Raw genomic sequence first — 21099 nt, forward strand, 5'->3', positions numbered from 1 at the left:
TCACTAGACCATGCGCATTAGGAGAAATTTAAAGTACAATTTTCTTTTTATAACTTGGGAAAGTTTATGCGATTTCTGGGCAATTATTTCCTATAAGAATAAAAGTACGGGTTACTCTTTCATCCTCTTCCTCCTGCCACAGCTCCTCCTCATTAGCGGCCTCCTTCCCCTTCACGGCAGTAATACCCTCAGAGTACCGAATGTGCTCCAGCTGAAGTCCGCCGCACAGACCTGGCAGCAATACAGACTTTTGAAATGCCATTCTCCATTCAGACTCAGATTCATTTACTGAGCACCTGCTACATGCTCAGCACTAGGCGGACCTCTGAGCCCAGCTCGGTCCTCTCTGGTGCCCTGAAGCCTAGTGCTTCACATGCCCTGTCTGATTAAGTGTATGGGAGCTGACCGTGGGCAGGCAGAGGTACGTAGAATGCGGAAGGAAGAAAAGATAATGGCTGGAGGCCATCATGGCCAACAGGCGACATTTCTGTATGTGCCCTCACGCTCCTGTTTAATCTCCCAGCTGTGATGCAGTGAAGATTCTTTCTCAGATCACCTCTAGCCTAAACACTACCTTTCCTCACTCTGTTTACTGTTCCAGAGAAAGCTTCAGTGTGCAGGCCAGAAGAGGTGCTAAGTGTTTCTTCCTGAGGCACACAGGGAGAAGGGCTCTTTCTTGGGCTAATGATCGGATTACTTTCCTTCTGGGTTACAACAGGGTCCTCCCATCCTTCTCTCCATGTATTTTTTTCTTTCCGTCATTGCTATTCCTTAACCTGGCTGTAAACATGCTATACCAGCTGTGTGTGGTGGTGCATGACTATAATTCCAGTGTGCTCTGGGAGGCTGAAGCAGGAGAGCTCTAAGTCTGAGCTCAGCTTGGGTAACTTAGAAACCTAGTGAGGATCCTGTCTCAAAAGAAAAAAAATAAAATAAAAACATCTGGGGATGTAGTTCAGTGCAAAGGCCTGGGTTCAATTCCTAGTCCTGCAGATAGAGAGAGGTAGATAGGTAAATAGGTGATAGATACATAGATAGGTAGATAGGTAGATAGATAGATAGATAGACACACAGATTAATAGGTTGTGCCCCAGAAGCACAGCTCACTAGAGGATTTATTGTCATGGACTTTCCTGCGTAAAATCTTCTGCACTCAGGCCCTTGTGTTTTCTCGACCTCCTTCGAGATGAGAATCTCTGCCTCCATGCCCAGGGTCCAGGAGGGATGAGGTGGTAGTGAATGGCAAGGAACAGGACAGAACAGGGGACACCCGGTCTAAGGACACTAGGAGGCCCTCATGATGGGAAGCTCCCACCTCTCAGTGTAGCTGAGTGTTGACATAGCTTTTGGACTTCTAGTAGCTAGAAATCCAAATGTTATGTGAAATCTCTTGAAGTAAATTAAGGCCAAGAAAGTAAAAACAAAGCAGAACAAAACCCCCAAGCAATATAAAACATACCTTTGTGTGCCAAATAGAGCAAATTGTACTTCGTATCTTTTGCTTGTTCAAATCCCATCAGACCTCTGAGCCCAGCTCGGTCCTCTCTGGTGCCCTGAAGCCTTGTTTTCTGATCATTGCTCATCTCTGTCTAGCTCCTACTGTGCAAAGAAAGGTGATCAGAGTCGTGAGCTCAAGGCCTAGAGGAAGAGCGCCAGGATGCAAAGACATCTACATGTTGTATAACCTTGGACAAGGCCCTGAACTCCCTGAACTCAGCCTCCTCATTCCCAAAGAGGAAAGGACCCCATAGGGTCATGAAATGAAGGTGAAAAGGTCCTGGGATAGAAGGTATTCAGCAAGCAGCTGACACAGGGCACACTCTCAATGCCTGTTCCCTCTTAGAACTGTATTCTTCCATCATGGCCATCATCACATAGCTGTTAAGAGATTATTCTAGCCCAGTGACACGACACACACATGTGATCCCAGCACTCTGGGAGGCTGAGGCAGGAGGGTAGCCAGTTACAGCCCAGTTTAGGCAATTTAGCAAGATGGTGTCTCCAAATAAAAAGAAGGAAAGGGCTGGATTGTAACTCAGTGTAAAGGTCTTGGGTTGGATCCCTGGTACTACTACCATCATCACAATAAATAGATAAAATGATTGTAGGTCTTGATTTCCATGGTTAAAATCTCAGCTCCCCCATTTGTAGCTATGGGATTTGTGATGTTACCCGCTGCTTGGTTTTATTAATAAAGGTTAATTGCAACACAGGTAGATCATGTTGTTGCTATATGGCTTCTTTTTTGGGTAGTCGTGATAGAAACAATTTAATCCATCAAGCCTAAAACTTTCATTTGTGACTTTTTACCAAAAAGCTATGTGGCCCACTGGTCTACAGTAAGACCAGGGTGAAGATGTGAGAGAATGTTTATATTCTCCCAGGTACCTAAGAAATGGATGAATGAAGAGGAAAATTATAGAATTTATAGTTGGAAGGGGACTTGAAGCCATGCGGGTCAAAATTCTGCCCAAGCAATAATTCTTTTAATAGTATTTCCCATAAGTTAAAAGCTGTATTGACTTGCTACCACTGTGTGACAAGTTTCTCTCAAATTTAATGGTTTAAAGCAGAAATCACTGATTTGCACATATGAATTTGCAAATTGGTTAGGTGGTTCTGGTTTTGGTACCTCCTATCTTTGGGGATCTGTCAGTTAATCAAGGTAAGCACTTCCCATGGAAATACTAAAAATACGTGAGGGCATAATCTACCGTGCAAGTGAACCTTAAGTACAATTGAAAGGCTCATCATAGGTACCAATTTTTGACTAGCTAATAAAAGTCACATGGTTAGCCCAAATTTAAGGGGATAGGGAAGTAAAGTCTGCTCACTATGAGGCCATGATGAGAAGGTGGATGAACAATGGGCTGAAATACTGGGGCTGCTCATGCTTTTAGCCACATCTCTGCTCTCTGTGAAGAGCCCATTTTCCATGGATGCAGCTTGAGTCCATGATGCTAACTGAAACAAATCAACCATAGAAGGCTAAAATTGAATATCACAAAAGTTTTCTTATATGAACAACCCAATGCATAATTCATTTGAAGAGCAAAATAAAAGATAGATGATAGGAAACTGGGAGACAGATTTGATAGACATAGAAAGTGGATCTGGGGATGGGGGAAGACAGGGGAAGAAGATGGGGATGTGATATGTGTGTACACCAATTCCCCACAACGAAGGTATTTAGTACATATTGCAAATATACGCTAATAAAAAAATCTTAAAAAGAACTTATTTTCCCAACTAAACTCTAGTTATGAGCACCAGCCCACCTTTTCTTAGGATTTTATCTGTACCCATGCTTCTTACAGAGCGCTGCAGCATCTTAGATCGTCAAGGACATGTCTTAGCGCAAGCAATTTGTCCTTTATTTGTTAGAAATGACAGCTACATGCAGTAGCTAACATTTATTGAGCACCTACTAATTTTCAGATACTGTACCTAGTGTTTTATAGATTATTTGTAAACTTCCCCACTAGCCTTCAAGGTAATATTATTAATCCTATTTCCACTTGAGAAAAGTATCAGAGAAGTTCCACAAAATTACACTGCTTGAAAATGACAAAGTTTTTCTTACTCCACAGCATTCACTCTACTCTGTAGTAGAGTGGATGTTTCACATGCTGGTGTGAATTTTAAAAAGAAAAGCATAGTTGTGCATAGAGTCTAGAAAAACAATCTGTAGTTTACCAAGATCTAAGCACTCAGCTATCAGATATTTCAGTGTGGGTGCCTGTGTCTTGTTGAATTCATTGCACCCAGTAGGTGTTTAATTGAATGTAAAAGTCTGTTTGGTTACCTCTGTTTTAGGCAATGCCTTGCCCCTTCTGTCATTTTTCTTGAGTGCTGGGTGTAATATTGTTCCTTTCAACCCTGGGCCGGCTACAAACATTTTAGCTCTGAGCTCCAAATTCAGCTCCCACTTCCTGCCCAGGATCACAGGAGTGATGGAGCGTATGCATCTCTTTTGCAGAAAGTGATGCTGACTAGAAAAGGATGTGGATAGGGAGAGACCCTGTAGCAAGAGGGGATGTCTTTGGCTCTGCGGTTCCACATTTTCCTGCCTGGTACCAAGGCACGGACTTCAGAGGTGGAGTCAGACAGCTGGGTTGGCTATGTCCCAGCCATGTGCCCAGAGTATGCTGTGCCCACCTGACCATGTTGCTGTGGTCTTCCCAACTCAGCACCGCCCACCGGAGGCCTTGTGATTGCAGCCTTGACCCCCCTGCCCCTGTGTGCCCACCCCCAGCATCGGCACACATGCTCCCTGGAACATCGTGTCCTGCTTGTTCCACAGCTATAGACGAGCTCTGGCCAAGGGGACGCGACGAACTTTCCAGCTTTCTGTTTTCTCAGACGCGGTCCAATCCCCAGCTATGAGCCCTCTCCTCGACCTCTTAGAGTAGTCTGTATAGCTTGCATTTGCTGTCATAGTTTAATAGTCTGCATGTGATATCTCCCCTGCATCCATCACTATGTGTCCCGATTAAACCCAGATCTATACACATCTGGAATCTAAACCTACCTCTTGGTAATTCACACATTCTGGCTATTTTATTTTCTGTAGATCTTTGTATGCTATATTTGATTTCTGCCCTATCGACATGATACTTGGTACTTAAGAGATACATATTGAGGGGCCTTGAGGTCATGTACTGTCTGGATGGATTTGCAGAGCCCTTTAGCTTGAAGAAGTTATATGAACCAGACTATTGCTTCTCGACAAGTCATATGGGATAAAGCACTAGTTTTAAAAAATGATTCCTAGATCATTTTTAGAAATCATTTACGATGACCTCTAGATCACTGTAAAAATTAAAGATTTTTAAAAGAATAATCCAAATGAACTGCTAAAAGAGGGCAATTTTAAATAGACTTGAAATCACCAGCTCGTTTTTTTCAACATTGAAGTCAACAACGTAATAATCAAGCTGCTGTGAAAGTTTCTAAATCCTTACCCTCCATTGGGTTGAGGTGGGTCAGTAACAAGGTGCATGGACCATATTCTGAGCAGCTCTATTTCAGCTCTTTCCCCAGTATGGGGAGTTGTTCATTCTCTACACTCTGATTTTCGAATCTAATCCTCTTTTTGCACCTTGTTTGCATTTGACAGTTTGCTTTATTTTTTCAAGAGCCAGTCAGGCTCTCACCCACTCTTTAATTCTGTTCACACACTTTTTCCTTGTAGCATGGGTGCCATTTCAGCCTCTTTCCTCGAGCCCATGTTAGCCTGCTACAATAACTTTGGTTTCTTTTTACCAAGAGAGACCTTCAGTCCCTCTTCATTTATCAGGAGGTGATAAGGGTGGCAATCAAAGGTCCCTACATTCCCTTGGGCTTTGGGTCCCTGAATTTATGCACAAACACAGAACCATGTTTTCTCCTGCCCTGTTTCACTTGTTTGCTGCTAAGATCCAGAGCAAAGGGTTATTTGCATATAGGACTTGTCTTGATAGCATGGGTTGCGCCCAGCCATAGAGCCAAAAACCATGTGTCAAAAGCTCAAGTTCAGTCCTTCAGCCAGGAAAATACAAATGAGCTGCCATGATGCCCAGCACAGACACTGTAATTGCATCTCTCAGTGTTGACATGGAGCTGAGGTATAATACCTGACTCCCTGTCTTCCATTCTAACATGGGCACAGCATGCTCCTGCCTCTTAATTATTATCGTTATACTGGTCTATCTAAAGCCATATTGCTAAAATGCTTTGTAATCCATGGTAATTCCACTGAGTTTATTTCCCCATCCTTCCTGCGGATTTATGTCCTGCCTTCCCATCTCAGTGTGTTGGCCAAGATTTATTTTGTATTCTGTGCAGCTCATTCCATTGTTGGTGCTCGCTAGATTGTGATAGAAATGCCGTGCCAGCGAGCTGAGAGTTGAGGCTGTATTACCATGCTACTGCCCCAATTTTACAGATGCTGCTCGGTGCCAGAGAGCTTTAATAAAATGCTCAAGGTCACAGAGCAAATCCAATATAGAGCTGGGGGTGGGACCAGCTGTTGTGAATTCTGAGTCCACATCTCTTGTCATTGTATCAGATTGCCTCTCAAAACCACAAGAGATGCTCTTATCAATGTTGTTTGGTGGGTGTTCAGTTCACTGCAGTCGATACTGTCAAATGATATCTTCAAATATCGAGGAGTCTGCTGTCAGACAGTCTTCACCTTCATGAACTTCAGTGCTGTAAGCATCAGCAGCAGCAGCAGCATAGAAGTGACCAGAAAATCTATAGCCCTGGTTGATTCTGGTTGTTAAATCTTGTCTTCTGGGAAGTTGTTCCTGGGTGACATTGATCAGTGCTGGCAGTCATTAAAATGACAGTGACAAAAACAACAAAGACCACACTTCAACCAAAACAAAATCTAAGCTACCAGAAAAATGGTCCATGGCTTCTACTGAGAATTCACAAGTCGTATATCCAATAATCCGATCCAAAATGATGTTGATATTGAATACGCTTTCTCCAAACCCTACTCTCTCCTATTTTTGCCTTCATCTTCCTTCTTTCTCTCTGTCCACTTCTTTCCTCCCTCCATTCCCCTCCTCTCGGTCAAGGCCAATGAAATAGAAAGATGCTGAAACTGGATTGAGCCTAATTTAATACAAATTGCCAGCATGCATTATAGGCATTTACGACTAGTTCAAAGCAAATTCTGTAATGATGATTTTATCTAACTTCACTTGAATTTTTTTTAAATCTTTCAGGGTAAATTTTATAGTTGTGAAAATTAATCTCAGAGAAAATAACCTCTGATCTATCTGATGAGGAACTGGATTTCAGACGAGTCTTTCTGGCTCTAAATCTTATCCTTCTTTGTCTCTATGCCTTTTCTTTTAAGGCATGTGACACCAACTAATAGTAGTGGGTCACTATTTATCTTTAACGACTGCTGGTGGGTAGTGGCAGTTGCAATAGTAACGTGTCAGTAATTAGCCAGTGTGAATTGGTTAATGTTGGGTACTGAGCAAACCTTTGGTACTAAAAACAGAACAACTTTTTAAAAGAAAAAAAAAATCAGGATTCCAACTCTGTCGAATGGGCTTTGTGTATCTTCTAGCCATAAGATCAAAGGGAAATGATCAGAAAAGAGCCATAAATTTCTGAGGATTCGGGATAATTTGTTGTTCTTCACTTTAAGGTTTAATTATTGAGAGATGAGAAAGAATTTGAACTAGGGAGTAATGAAACTTTCTCTGTGGAACTTAGAAAGTTGCTTTCTTTTACCAGGGTCTTTTTTTTTTAAACACCCAATTTCATGATATATGGTATGACCAAAAGATATACTGGATATATTTTTTATTATTATAAAAATAAATCTTTTATTATTTCAAAAGTGATTTATTACAGTTAAACACACATTGCAATTAATCCCCTTAAAGTGCTCCCCGTGGCTTCAGATATCATTCTTGCCACTTTCTGAAATAGCTCTGGAAGTGTTCTCTTCCATCTTCTCATGACTTCCCGCCATCCTGAATCAAATCAAAATGTTCATGGGAATTTCTGTCACACGGAAGCAGTATGGTGTGTCCCCGTGTACTTCTTCACTGGGTCTGGTACTGTGTGACCTCTGGTTCTTCTCCAAAGTCAAAATGGCCATGAGAAGTTACTTGTTTTAAAGTGAGTGGCAGTCACTTTAGTAGTAGAGTAACTAAAGACACCCACCAAAGAAGACTCCCAGAGGTGCTTCAGAAAGAGGCCTGATTAATGGGATGTGTGTATTGGAAGTGAGGGGAGTATTTGGTGGGAATTGATGGCAATGTGTTTTACTATAGAAAAAAATATTGAAATAAGCATTCACCATATGTCTTGACCATACTCTCTGTATAAAATCCCAAAAGTTTTTTTTTTTCTTTTACTGAATTAGACTAGATAAATCAGATCTGGGCCTTCACTTTGTCAATGGGGTAGGTGGGTATCCACATGTGACATGAGTGGCTAGGTTAGGGTACTGCAGAAATCAAAAAATAATCAGTGTGTTTTGAGTACATTTTGCTTCTTTTATTTGTAGCAGATCATGACATTCCAAAAGCTTATTCATAAACTGTATTGACATTTAATTCTTTCAGAATTGATAGGCAGCATTAATGACTTCATTTCGCAGATGGCAGGACTCAGGCATATGGCCACATTAAAAGACCTGTGTGGGAGAAAGCATCAGTGTTGAGGAGCTCGGAACTTCTAAATCTTCAATCGATGTCAGTTTAACAACACACTAGACATTCCAGTGTTTCTAGTATTCTCTCCATCACAGCTAGTTTTAACTGCATAACAAATTTCTGGCTGAAATGTGCAGAAATATCATCCAAAGGGCAATTCTATAATTGAATTCAAACAATGAGCAAGGCCATCAGAGCACCATCAGCAATGAATATGTGCAAAAGAGTATTCTCAGTGACGTCAAGCAGAGTGTCAGTTCCTGTGAGGACCCAAGGGAAATATGAGACATAAGAAGGTCCGATTTGAGAAACGTTAGTTTCACTCTGATGCAGTAATCACAGCACCAAATACATGCTGCTAAGAAAAATAGGAAAGAGGATCAAGGGAATAGAAAGATTGACTGGAGGTTTGAGGTCCCCAACAAGACAGACTGTGGCAATCTCACCAAAAACAAAAGAGCAAGAAAAAAAGAACACCCCATGCAACATTTGTGTCACACCCTTTTGGGTGGCAAACTGCTTTCACCTTCACCATTGGACTGATAACTTCTTTAACTCAGAAAGATATGGCATTTCGATTCTCTATGAAGATGCCAAAACTCAGAGAGGTTGAGTAGATTTTCTGAAATCACACAGCCTGTAGGAGGGAGAGCTCAGAGTGAGCCCTGCCTCTGATGCTTGCTCCTTGGTACCAACTTTGGGTGAAGAAACAATACGAAGGGAATCATTGTTCTTCCTACTGTTGTGGTAACACCTGATGGCAACAGAGTAGAGGATGGTTGGAGAGAAGGGATATAGGTGATGGGCCAGGGAGGAGTCCTACCACCAAAGCACCTGTGTTATTTCTGTCACATGTGCATTGCATGTGTTGCCCTTGTCCACTTCTGTCCTGTCGGTGCCCTTGACTCTGAGCTTGGGCGTCCACGGCTTCCTGTTTGCCATCAGTCAGGCCCGTGTACCGCTCGTGTCAGCAGAGGTGTTGATAATGTTCTGACTGGAGGAATTCCATGGCTTCATCTGGGGACGAGATGACAGTAATCTGGTGACCACAGAGGAATCCGAGTGGTGAAGGTGACCCAGGGGAACTGGTGAGATAGGGACCAGATTGTCAAGGAGGAGCCCAGCGGGGACATCTGAAGCTCTGCTGCTATTCTGTTTCCTAACCTGGACGTGGGCTTTGTTAGAGTTTACTGCTGTTCATTAGACGGGATGCGTACATGTGTACATTTTACATTTCAGTAACACAGTGAGAAAAAAACAAAATAGAAAAATAGATAATTTGGGGCTGACAGGCTTGACGTGTTTAGGAGAATAAGGGAGAAAGAAAAAAATGAAAGGGAAAGCGAGCTGCTTACTCAGACATACTTACAGAACAGTCCTCTGCCAGAACCAGGGCACTCAGGGCAGAGGTGGCAAGGGCAGCGTTAAACATCTTTGTGGGCTCACCGTCAGAGCCGCTTCTCCATCCATAAAGTCCCTCGTTCCCTCTGTTTCTAGGCTGTGGACTGGGAACTTGATTTCCTTTCCTTTCTTCTTTAAGAGCTGGCATCTGCTTGATAGTAGAGAAGTTGCTCCTTTCCCAAAAGCAATTTGGTAGCTGGATGATGATTTATGATCTCTTTTCCCTCTTAATGTCCCCCAAAATAAACTCCTAGAGATTTTCACTTGCAGATTTTACTTTTGGCTTCTGTAACAGTCTAGATAAGCATTAGCAGAAATTATGTATGCACTATGGAATTACTAAGCTTATGTCACAAAGTTCTGGGACAGTCTTAGTATTCTTGTCTCTTTTTCATAGAGAATGCTCAGAAGTCTCTCAGCAGAGTCTGGGAAGCTTTCTCAATGATTCTAAATGATGCTCTAGGCTCAGCATACATGGAACTAGTCCTGGCTATGTGCTTATCATGCGCCAGGTAGTATTCTAAACATGCAACCAGTGCAAGTAATCTCATCCAAGCCTGAAATACCAGTCCTAGAGGTACATAGAATGATTGTCTCCATTTTATAGGTGAAAATTGAGACATTAAAGATGTGAGTACTGAGCCTTAGGTCATATGGCTAGTAGATGACAAAGCTGGTTCTCCCTGTGTTCAGTGTTCCCCGCTCTGATGTAGCCAATGGTGTACTTGTTCAGCATCGTGGGTTTCCGAGTCTTGTATTCCAAGGATGGACAACGTGGGTTCAGGCTGATACTCCACTCTTAGATGATCCCTCTTGTGTTTAGGCTGCTGCACAGCAGCATCAAGATGTCCCCATGACTTTGCCTCTGTTGGGCACCTAGAAAGCCAATCTTCATGCCAGGCTCTCTCTCTTCCCCTGAAAAATCACTTCCAATATTGGATTTGTGCACACTCCTCCCATGGGTTTTGAAATCATTCTGCATCAACTTGAAATCTCTCTTTCTTATGAAGTTATTAACTTACTCTTTCAGTGATTGTTCAACAACTTATTCTATCCTGGGGACCTCACTAAGACTCTAGGGGATACAGGAGTAAATTATTCAGCACCCACATCCCTCAGGGTATTTACAGCCTTATGAGATATACAGGCACACAAACAAAAGTCACCTCTAAGCAGGAAATGCCATGGAGCAGATATCTACAGACAGAGGTAGGAACACAGTTGGAGGCTGACCATGTCGGGAGATTGGCAGAATTCTAGAATGACCAGAATGGAAGGTCATTCCAAAGAGAAAACATTTAAAAAGCATAATTTTCAATTCAGAAAATCACAAATGTGAAGATTTGATTCAGTGATTTATTCACCATTCATAAATATTTATCAAGTGCCTGTTTGGTGAAGAGTCTCATCTTAGATGCTGGCCATGCCATGAAGATGAAGAATTCCTTGCCCTTGTGGAACTTACAAGCAGTGATGTCCTCAGTAGTGGATGGTACTGTCACCCAGGTGGCATTTGGAAATACGAGGGTGGTTATCACAATAACTGGGACACCCTCGCTGTAGGCACTTAGAATCTGATTTCTGAGGATGCTAAATGTCCTGCAAGACACATAGGATTTCTATACAACTGAACCATCCTTCCCCAAAGTCTAAAAGTGCCCTGTTAACAAACCCTTTGAATAACAGAAATTGCATGTATAGATATACACATACATACAAATACATGCATGCACATGTATGTACACATGCTTATAAACACTTGAATATATAGGTACACACACATACAGACAGATGTGCACACAAATGCACTAGGGTTTCCAATTTAGTCAGTCAAGAATAGAAAGCTTCACAGAAAGAAATATAACATATTCTTGGTGGCTTTTAGTTGTCCTTTTTCATGCATTGCTGGGGACATGGTCTGCATGGATATGGTCACATTCCTGTGGCATAAATCAACATGCCAGCAATAAATACCAGACAGTATTAAAGTATCACCTTCCTTTTAAAATTTTATGAATATTAGATTCTCATGGTTCTTGGTGAAATCCTTCAGCTACATGATAAAAAGGAACATAGAAACAATATCTAGGTTTCCTTGGAATTCCTCCCTCCACTCTTCCCAAACCCTGTACACCCGTCTTCCTGTACCCCACTAGAAACCAGAAACGCAGCTGAGGCACTGCATTCTGTGCCAAGAATTTTAAACTTTGTCCCCAAAGCACTGGGGAGCCCTTAAAGTCTTTTTAATTAGAGAAGGAAGATTTTTAACATGTAAAAAGCATATCTTGAGTTTCTGTTTTTGGGAAAGTCAATTCTGGCTGCTTCAAAGAGGAGGAATTAGAGAAAGGAAAAGGTTGCAAAGAGGAGACCAGATATCAGTATATTCTTCTGGGACATGATGATGTGGGCCAGAACTATTTTTCAAGCAGCAGTTGAGAGCATGGATTAGAAACTAATTTAAGAAGAAAAAGATTTGGGCTCAGGTGATGACAGAAAAAGATCGAACTTTACTTGGAGATGAAAGTTGTGTCAGGCTCTGTTTATAAATTAACTCAGTTCTTACAACAAAGATGGGCTGTGTGTAATCTTCCCATTTGCAGGTGAGGAAACAGAATCTCAGAATAATTATGTGGCTGACAGTTTATTCGTTCAATTATATGCATAGTATGATGTAGATCCACAAGTAGGTTTTGAGTTTATGAAGATGGGTTAACAAGTGATTATCACCGTACGTTGGCCTTCTATTTCTATCCTTTGGTTCCTGGTCTATAGTCCATCTGTGGTGGACACACAATCGTATAATCAGATGATCAGATGACTTAGACTATTTCTAGTTTTGTATTACTACAGTTGGAAATTACCACAAACTTACATAAATTCTTTGCTATACACTTTACATAGCTTTTCTTTTTTTCTCGTCATAAATATCTCTACCATCACAGGAAGTGACAGATTGTTTTTGTCCCCAAGCAGAGGGCTGCATATGCCAGAGCCGTTGAATTTTGCCACAGGAATGTGACCACATCCATTTACTCGGGTACTTTTCTATGTCACTGGGTGAGTGGGTCAGAACAAAATACTCAGATGTAGAATATTCTGCCTCTTCAAACCCAAAGAAAAACATGAGATGTTTCACTTCCTTAACTTTAGAGAGAGGTGTCCTGGGTGTGTCCCAGGTCACTGACTCCTATAGTCCTCACCAAGGCCAGGGTCCCTTGAGTCCTCACAGAGTTACTAATCACGTCTTGTTCATTATAGCCAAGTAACACGGTGTCATTGACGGAGCAGACCAAGGTGATGGTCTGAAGAAATCCAGGTAGTCTAGGTCTTTTCATACAATGTTATCATGGGGTGCTGGGTTCACTAGCCCTGAGATAACATCATATGTTCATCCTGTTTTGTCCTGTGTGAATCCAATTGCTTCAGATCTTCCTGCTGGATTGGAAAACTGTATCCATGCCATCTATATCCATGCCAATTTGCTACAGCACAACCTCCAGGCACCTGTGGGTCCCACTCCTTCTCAATTAGAGGACCCTGACCTTGGAGCAGCAGAATTGCTGAGACTGAGATTTCAACCTTCACTGGAGCTCTCATCTTCTAACTAAGTTCTGGCCTGCTCCTCTGCTGTTCTGGCCTCTGGCTGCAGGAGATAAGGTCTTCTCTTGTACCGCCAAGGAGGTACTCTAGCTTTTACAATTTACCTTAAACTGGAGATAAAGCATCCTCAGACCATCATTATTTTCCCGCATTGCATTGATAGCACCCAACAAGAGTCACTCAGTTCCGAAGCTTTTCTAATTATCATTGTTTCAAACTTCTGAGACCCTTAAATAGTACATTTGCCAGCGACCCCGCCCACTCCTTTCACATCAAGTTTCACTAGTACTGATGAAAGTTTTGAGATAATTGTACAGCCCCAGTCAGCCAAGCGCTATACTTATTGCGCCTACTAAGAGCGTCAGTATTTCCTTGCCAGGGTGTTAACACCTCTCTAGACTCTCATTTTGGAGTTAGCTTGTGAAGTCTCATGAGTGCAGAAGGTGATTGGATCACAGGGGGTTACAGTCATTAGCAGATTCAGTCACTGATGAGTTCAGCAGCTAACTGTATTGTCAGGAGGTGAGGCATGGTAGAGGCGGATCCCTGGGGGTGTGACCTGGAAGGGTGCCTCCTTGTCCCCAGCCCCTACCTTCATGCTCTGCTTCCTGATTGCCATGGGTGGAGCAGCTGGTCTCCACCAGGCTCTTCTGCAGTGCCATTTCTGACCATAGAATGAACCCACTGAAACCTGTGAGCTGAATAAAACTTTTTAAGTTGTAGATGTCATATATTTTGTTCCATCCATGGGAAAGTGACTAGGACAGATTTCAAGCATTACTTATGACCAAGTCACTTAATTCCAATTCCCCAGGACCATGAGAATTCCATGCCTGTATGATACTGGTGAATGCTCTCAGGAAAAATCCAGGAGTTAGGACAATATAATTGGAGAGGGATTGAAAAACTGGGATGCAGCTGTGTACAACTGAAGGCTTGGCCAAACCTTGATGGCCCCTTCAGAACTGCTCTCCTTTGAGGTAAGAGTCTTGGGCCTTGACAGCTCACATAGGGCAGTTGTTAGATGTAGCCTGCCATGGGTAAGGACATGGCTTTGAGATTGGCACCTCCCTTCAGCTGAGGGCAATGAAAAATCTGAGCTATGAGTTGGCAGCTATCAACATTCCTGACTCTGGGGAGATGAGTACCTTGGTCCCAAAAGGGGAATCCGGGAGATGAATCATAGCATCCTCTACACTCAGCTACTAGGTAGTGACATTCTAGATGTCAGATTTCTATGAGCCCTGGATCTTTGAGTGACCGTGTAGCTTACCAATGTTGTGTATGTTCCTTTGTGAGACAGAAGTAAATCCTTGTTTTGTTCAGTCATTAAGATTTCAACATTCATTTATGGCTTTAATATAATCAAGGATTTTCTAGCTAGTATATCTAGTTTAGTAGTTTTTTCCATTTTTATTATTTCTAATCAATATATTCTCTATAAGTTATTACGACCAAGTGCAGCACAGTAAAGATAAATAATTTGATTAGCACTACAGTACCACATACCCCAATAATGTATTGGATTACTGTATTAAAATGCATTCTGTTGAAATAAAACATACCCTTGGGAAAACTCATGCACTCAATCTTATCAGCCAACAATACAGATAAATGTGCTTATCCACACTTTTCTGAAAATCATGAGAATGGGTATTGGTACTGTGTGTGTGGTGGGGAGCACAGCCAATTGCCTGATAGCTGAGGGAGGTAGGAAACAACACAAGACACAAGACAAGAAGAAAAGGGAGGCTAACGTCCAATTCTGGACTTGGAATGAAATAGAGAAATTTTGCGATCTTAGGATAGGCACGTAATCCTCAGTTGTTAAACAAAATCTCTACCCGTGAAGCATAACATTGATGGATTTAACTATATTCAAAATTTCTGTTCAACACAAGACATATACAGATAAGGCTGACTGTGGAAAAAGTTTGTATGTCTCCCACCACCAAGACGTTAAAACATTATTTTAAATAGCAATAAAAGACAATAGAAAAATGAGAGCTGGGGTTAAATGGGAAATTTCTAAAACAATAAAATAGTTTTCTAATAAATAACAAAATATTCAGTTTCACTAGTAATCCAAGAAATACACATTAGAACAACAATATGAAACCACTTTGCATCCAACAGACAGATAAAAATTAGAGAACCCAGTCACATGAAGCATTGGCAATGATCCAAGAATCTGGGCATCTTTCATGGTTATCCGGGTAGAACCACATACTGTAGAGAATAGCATTGCTTGTCATACACTTAGACATGTGAAGACCTCATAACCTAGAAATCCAGCTCTTGAGAGGAGACCTCCAACCAGCTAGCTCAGGGTGGAGGGAAGCTTTTGTGAAGCTATTCACTGCGGTGGTCCTTGTGGAGTACAAGACCATAGGTCACTCTGTGATGTGTTGATCACTAGGGGAATCAGTTAGTAAAACCAAGGCAAACATGACTGGAAGGCAAATGTCCCTGTCTCTCCCTGTCCATCTGTCCCCATGCATGTGTGCCTGCATGAACACAACCTGTAGAAGGTGAAATGGAAGAAAATACATTGACTCCTTTGGAGCAGAAGTGAAGGGAGATGAGTGTGATCAACTCAGCTACTTGATACACTTCACACAAAGGGGGAGGAAAACAGATGAAAGATTAGCTCTACACTTGTTTCATGTTTATGGCTTTTGCAGACACACATTTATTTGTGTTAGTAATTTAGGAGCACTAGACGCTTATTCTTATTACAGTAGGTAGAGGGAGAAGGTCCCTAACTGTAGGGACCTTCTGCTGGTCCCTATTCATAATCCCATCCACATGTAGGCTTTTGTTACCATGACTGTCCTTTCTTAAGGGTTTTGCTCACATGATGATCCTCCCTGCAGACCTGCGAGGAGTGAGTGACGTCATTATTTTATACCTGAGGGAAGATGCCAAAGAGCTTAAGCGTGCCTCTCAGTAGATTGGAAGTTGATTTAACCCCAGCAATTTTCTTTCCTCATCACCTGGTTTTGTTCAATCCCTGGAAAAAATTGGACAAAAGCAATTGTAATTCTTGGAGCTTCAGAGTACTTTCGTTGCTGGCAGAGAAATGTTGACTTTTTTTTAAAAAAACACACATTTCCACCTGACACTTGACTGGGCTGGTTTTGAGGCTCATGGTCCCCATGAGGGTGACCCACACCTGGAGAAGCTCAGCCTTGATCTTTCTCTCTGGAGAGCGCCATGGCTGGCCTCCTTGCCTGAGCTGGGTTCTCTCCTCGGGAGCTCTCCATTAAGAATTAATTTACTGGGATAGAGAAATACACTCTTCACAATCTCCCCAGTGCCATGCTGTGGTCTCTGTCTCCTTTTATGTCCTTTGTGTACTTCCCTTAGAACACAGACTCACACTGGGCTAATGACATTGTACATCAAGATGGGAGCAGCAGCAGCTCCTTCACCTTGGGCTTTGCAGCTTCTCAAATATTCCAGACACATGGTGATGCTGCACCCTTGTTATGGACCCTCTAGATGGCATCACCTCTGTTATGCAGAAGAAGAAATAAGGAATCTGAGATGCCCTTCATTTTACATCAGAGGTGGAGCAGATTTGAATCTCCAAATTCTATACTCTTTCCTTTAACCATCCCCCCTCTCTTGAGACCCCAAGATAGCTTTCCATTATTTCCAAAGCCCTTTTCCAGACTTCCACCCAGCAGTTCTGTCTTGAAAGGAACATGTCAGTGTTTCCATAGCTTGGGTGACCTGCCCAACCTCAGACCCTTAGCTGGGATGCTGGGATGGATGGGTGGGCTTTGCACCTAGAAGTTCTGCCTCTGGGTCCCTTGTTTTGTTCTCAGCTTCAGAAAATCCTCTCCCTTCAGTTTTTGTCTTTTTGAGACAAGGTCTCATTATGTAACTCAGGCTGGCCTTGAGCTCACTTTGTAGCCCAGGCTGGTCTCCAACTCTCAAAGATCCTCCTGCCTCAACCTCTTCCCTCAGTTTTATGGATAGTCTCTCTGATGTCCATCAGAGAGGATGCAATAAAATAATGTTTTGGGGCGTCGACCAGTGCTGCCCCTTCTGTGAGACCACACAGGCAAAGCAGAAATCTCAGGAGAGAGAGTAACCTGCTGTGAGCCAGTCCCCGGAGCGGGAAGTAGAGGCAGAGTTCCCAGGCTCAGCTCCTTCCTCAGAACTCCCAGCACTGCTCTGGCAGGGAACAGTGGTGGGCGCTGAGATGGAGGAGCCTTCACGAGGTTCCCGCAGAGCTTTAGAGAGCAATTGGGATGTGAAGGATGGGCCGGGATGTGCAGGCATGAGGCGTGATTACTCAGTGGTGCTTGGGATGAGCGCCCTGCTGTCTGCCTCCCTCTGTGCTTCCCAGTCCATCAGCACCTCCGACAGAGGGAGCAGAGGGAAGGAACTCCGAGGCCGTTAATTCGCTGCTTGAAACAGTACGTTTTGGGGTGATAAGGAATTCTACCTCCGGCCTCAATTCAATAATCCCACATTCCTGGAATAGTTTTTCAGTCCCTGAGAAGTTTGAGTTGTAAATCAGCCTCTGACTGTAACCTGGAAGGGGGTCTTCTTCACCACACTCTCCACCCCCCAAAAAAACTTGGTTTGCAAGCTCAGTGTCCAAGAAGTGGTCTAGGTTAGACTCAGAGTCAAAGATAAGACATGAGAAGCCGGAGGAGAGGCACCATCCTCCAGCCACGCCTCCGTGGTAGGCATAATGCGAGGAACAATCCTTTCCACCCATTTCGTCTGTTTGCAACCTTCATGCTTTATTTCTAAATGTACACAGGTCATTGGGTGCCCAGTAGATGGGGTTCTGATGACTCACAGCCTCTCTTGTTTCCACTCGTGAATAAACAACTCTGAGCTCATGTTCGCGACATCATCTCTGTGAGGTAAAAGGCAGCCCTGCTGTCCTGACAGGATGGTGGAAGCCAATTAGCCATGCACCTCACAGATGGATCCTCCGTGATGTCCCTGGAATCCATCCTTCCCTCCCCGTGTCAGCAGCTGCTGTGCTAATTCAGAGCCTTCTAAGCAGGGTACGCTTGCCAGCTCTTGCAGGACCCTTTGGCTCCTGGCTTTGCCCTTTGTAGCCATGTAACCCAAGGTATTTGGAGTCCCTTTCGAAAGCATGACTTTCTAGGTGTCACTTAGCAGCAGTGAGTCTTCTGGGAGCCCCATCCTTCCTCCTCGGGGCTTTCAGAAGACTTTATTTTTACTGCATAACATGCAAGCTTTCATCTTGCATCATGTTCATGCTATATGAAAATGAAGGCACCTGTGAATCTCTCCCTTTAGTTAGTGAACTGCCCTGGGGTGACTCTGGACTTACAGGACTCTGGACAGTGCATGCTGTAATAGGGACCCCCTAAGTGACTGCTGAATCACAATACTGACCTCGAATACAATTTTTTATGTTTGTATAGATACCCCATGGCTTCTCCTTAGAGCACAGGTGGCAGACTATAGCCAAGTAGCAACCAATCACTACAACCACCACCCCACTACCTCTTTGTGCAGACAAAGCTTTTTTGGAATTTCTGGTTGGTGGATTGCTGCTGGGGCTGCCTTTACACTACATGACAGAGTTGAGAAGCTGCAAGAGATTAAATTACGAAACTGAAAATAGTTACAGTACTTACCTAGCACTTTACAAAATCTGGAGAATAAGTACACAAAGGACAGGAATTGTTTTACTTGTGTGTATGTGTGTGTGTGCGTGTGTGTGTGTTTTACTTTTGTATCTAGTAGGAGGAAACATAATACTTAGTGAGTAAATGAGCTGATATTTGACAAGGAAATATAATCCAAAAACTTTTTTGAGGCAATTCATGGTGGATAACTATGTGGAGATGGATTTTTTCCCATTCATTCATTCATTCAGTAATTTTTGAGAAGGTTCTTGCTGCGTACTCCAGGCTGACTTTGAACTCTTTATGTAGCCCAAGTTGACCTCAAATTGGCGATATGTCTGCCTCAGCCTCCTGAGTCCTGGAATCACAGGTGTACATCACCACCTCTGGGTTTCATTCAATTGATTTTTTTTTTTTTTTTTTTTTTTGAGCATCTACAATGTGTCAGACACTCTGTTGGCATTGAGTTGAACGGTGAGCAAAACTGCCATGGTCCCTGCTTTAATGAAGCATTGAGTCTTTGGAGGAGACCAACATTATTTGGATGCCAAGTTCCACAGTTAATTGTGGTAAGGACAGAGGATGACACAGGTACAGAGAGCCCACACCAGGGAGAGTATCTCCCTCAGGGAGGTCAGGGAAGGCTTCTCTGTGAAGGTGGCTCTGGAATGGAGAACTAAAAGGAAGATATAGGATCATTCAGCCTAGAGTTGAGGGCAGAGTGTCCATAGAAAAAGCAAAGCTTGCAGAGGACCCTGTGGCAGAGAGGCTGGTAAAGAAAATGACAGAATGGAGCTGCTCAGGCCCAGGGAAGGGCTCCATGGTGTGGCTGGTGGAGCAGACACCATGGCCTCTGTGAGCTTCTTCCAGGAGTTTCCTGTCCATCCAAGGAACAATTGTGGGCACTGCATGACAACCAGAGGAGCCTCTGTGGAAGAGAAGACAAAGGAGAAGGATTTTCATACCACTGAATTTTGCAAAGATTAACGCTTTTCTATGGGGGCAGAAGTTTTGGTGACAGCTGCTTTCACCTATGGATTACATATTTCTTAATAAATCTAATTCAGGCAAATGACAGTCACATCCTCCTTAAATACTGTATTAACAACACCTTGCATGTGTTCAGCTTTTTTCTTAAACCCTCTGTTTTCAAATCCAATGCTACCTCTCTTCATAAGTACTGCACATGTACATCAGGTGTCACAGGCTAGAACAACTACGCCTGGTTTACTGTCCCCGCCCACGAAATGCACACAGTGGCACGTTAATGGGGGGCCTTTGGGCATTGGTTTTAGTCCTGGGGGTGATGTTTCCAGCTCTGTTCAGGCTGAAATTCTGGGATGGAGTAGAACCGCATGAAAAAAGAATTAGACTCAAAGACCTGGCCTCAAACCCTCCAGGGTGGGATAGTCTCAGCCTCTGGCCATTTCCTAGCTGTTCTCAGATTCAGGAATCTTCGCTGCTCCTCTCCCCAGCGGGAGGGATCTGCCGTTTCTAATTGTTCTGTAGCTAGGCACTGCCCCACCTCCCTTGCATTTCTTTACTCTTTTCTTTTTTTCCTCTCCCCTTCCTTCCCACTTACTCATTACAATCTCACTCTGCTGCCCACCGTCCGCCATCCTTTCTCTTTCTTATCCGCTCTGGCAGATGCCTTCCCTGGCTTTCTGGGTAAAACTGAGGCAACAGATGAGACCTGAGAAGGAGATGAAGTTTCTAGAAGCCCAGCATTAACCAGGAGAGGAACAAGATGCAGCCCATCTTCCGGAGTTGTTTTTCCCTTTAATTGAACCAAAGTAACTAGGTAGTTGAGGATGTCACTTAAAACCATCCAAAATCTTGTCGCGAAACTGTCTCCTTACAGCTGCTGGGCTGAGGTGGGACCAGAGTTGCAGGGATCAGGAAAACCTTTGGCTGGTGAATGCCTTTTTGCAGTGCTGGATAATTATAAAGATGTTGTGATTTCCTCTTTGATATCTATCTCGCCCTTTATTTTTTATTTATAAAGATTTTGAATGGAACTGCAGCCATTGTTCAGAATGAGGGAAGTGTTCTTTGTTTCTGATAACACTTTTTTTCTCTTTTGCCTAACTCAATTCTGGTTTGCATTATTTCTAACTTAGAATCCATCATAGCATGATAATTATAATTAAAGGTGAAGCTTTCAACTTTTAAATTATGTCAATAAAGAGTTGGGGAAATATCTTTTCTGTTTGAAAGATTCCTTTTGGGGTTAAACTCTCACTCTGGAGACTTTTGCTTTCCTGTTTCTATTTTATTTTGTTGTTGTTGTTTTTGTTGTT

The 21099-nt window shown here is 42.9% G+C and overlaps 1 long non-coding RNA gene across 1 annotated transcript in view; it reads left to right on the forward strand.

Annotated features, from left to right (window-relative positions):
- LOC134477389 (uncharacterized) overlaps window positions 1-21099 on the forward strand; it is a 117861-nt gene that overhangs the window by 47636 nt on the left and 49126 nt on the right. The window lies entirely within an intron of this gene.

Source organism: Cavia porcellus, unplaced genomic scaffold, assembly GCF_034190915.1.
Source record: "Cavia porcellus strain 051 isolate PalLab524CR breed Dunkin Hartley unplaced genomic scaffold, mCavPor4.1 scaffold_8, whole genome shotgun sequence".
NCBI classification, from domain to species: domain Eukaryota; kingdom Metazoa; phylum Chordata; class Mammalia; order Rodentia; family Caviidae; genus Cavia; species Cavia porcellus.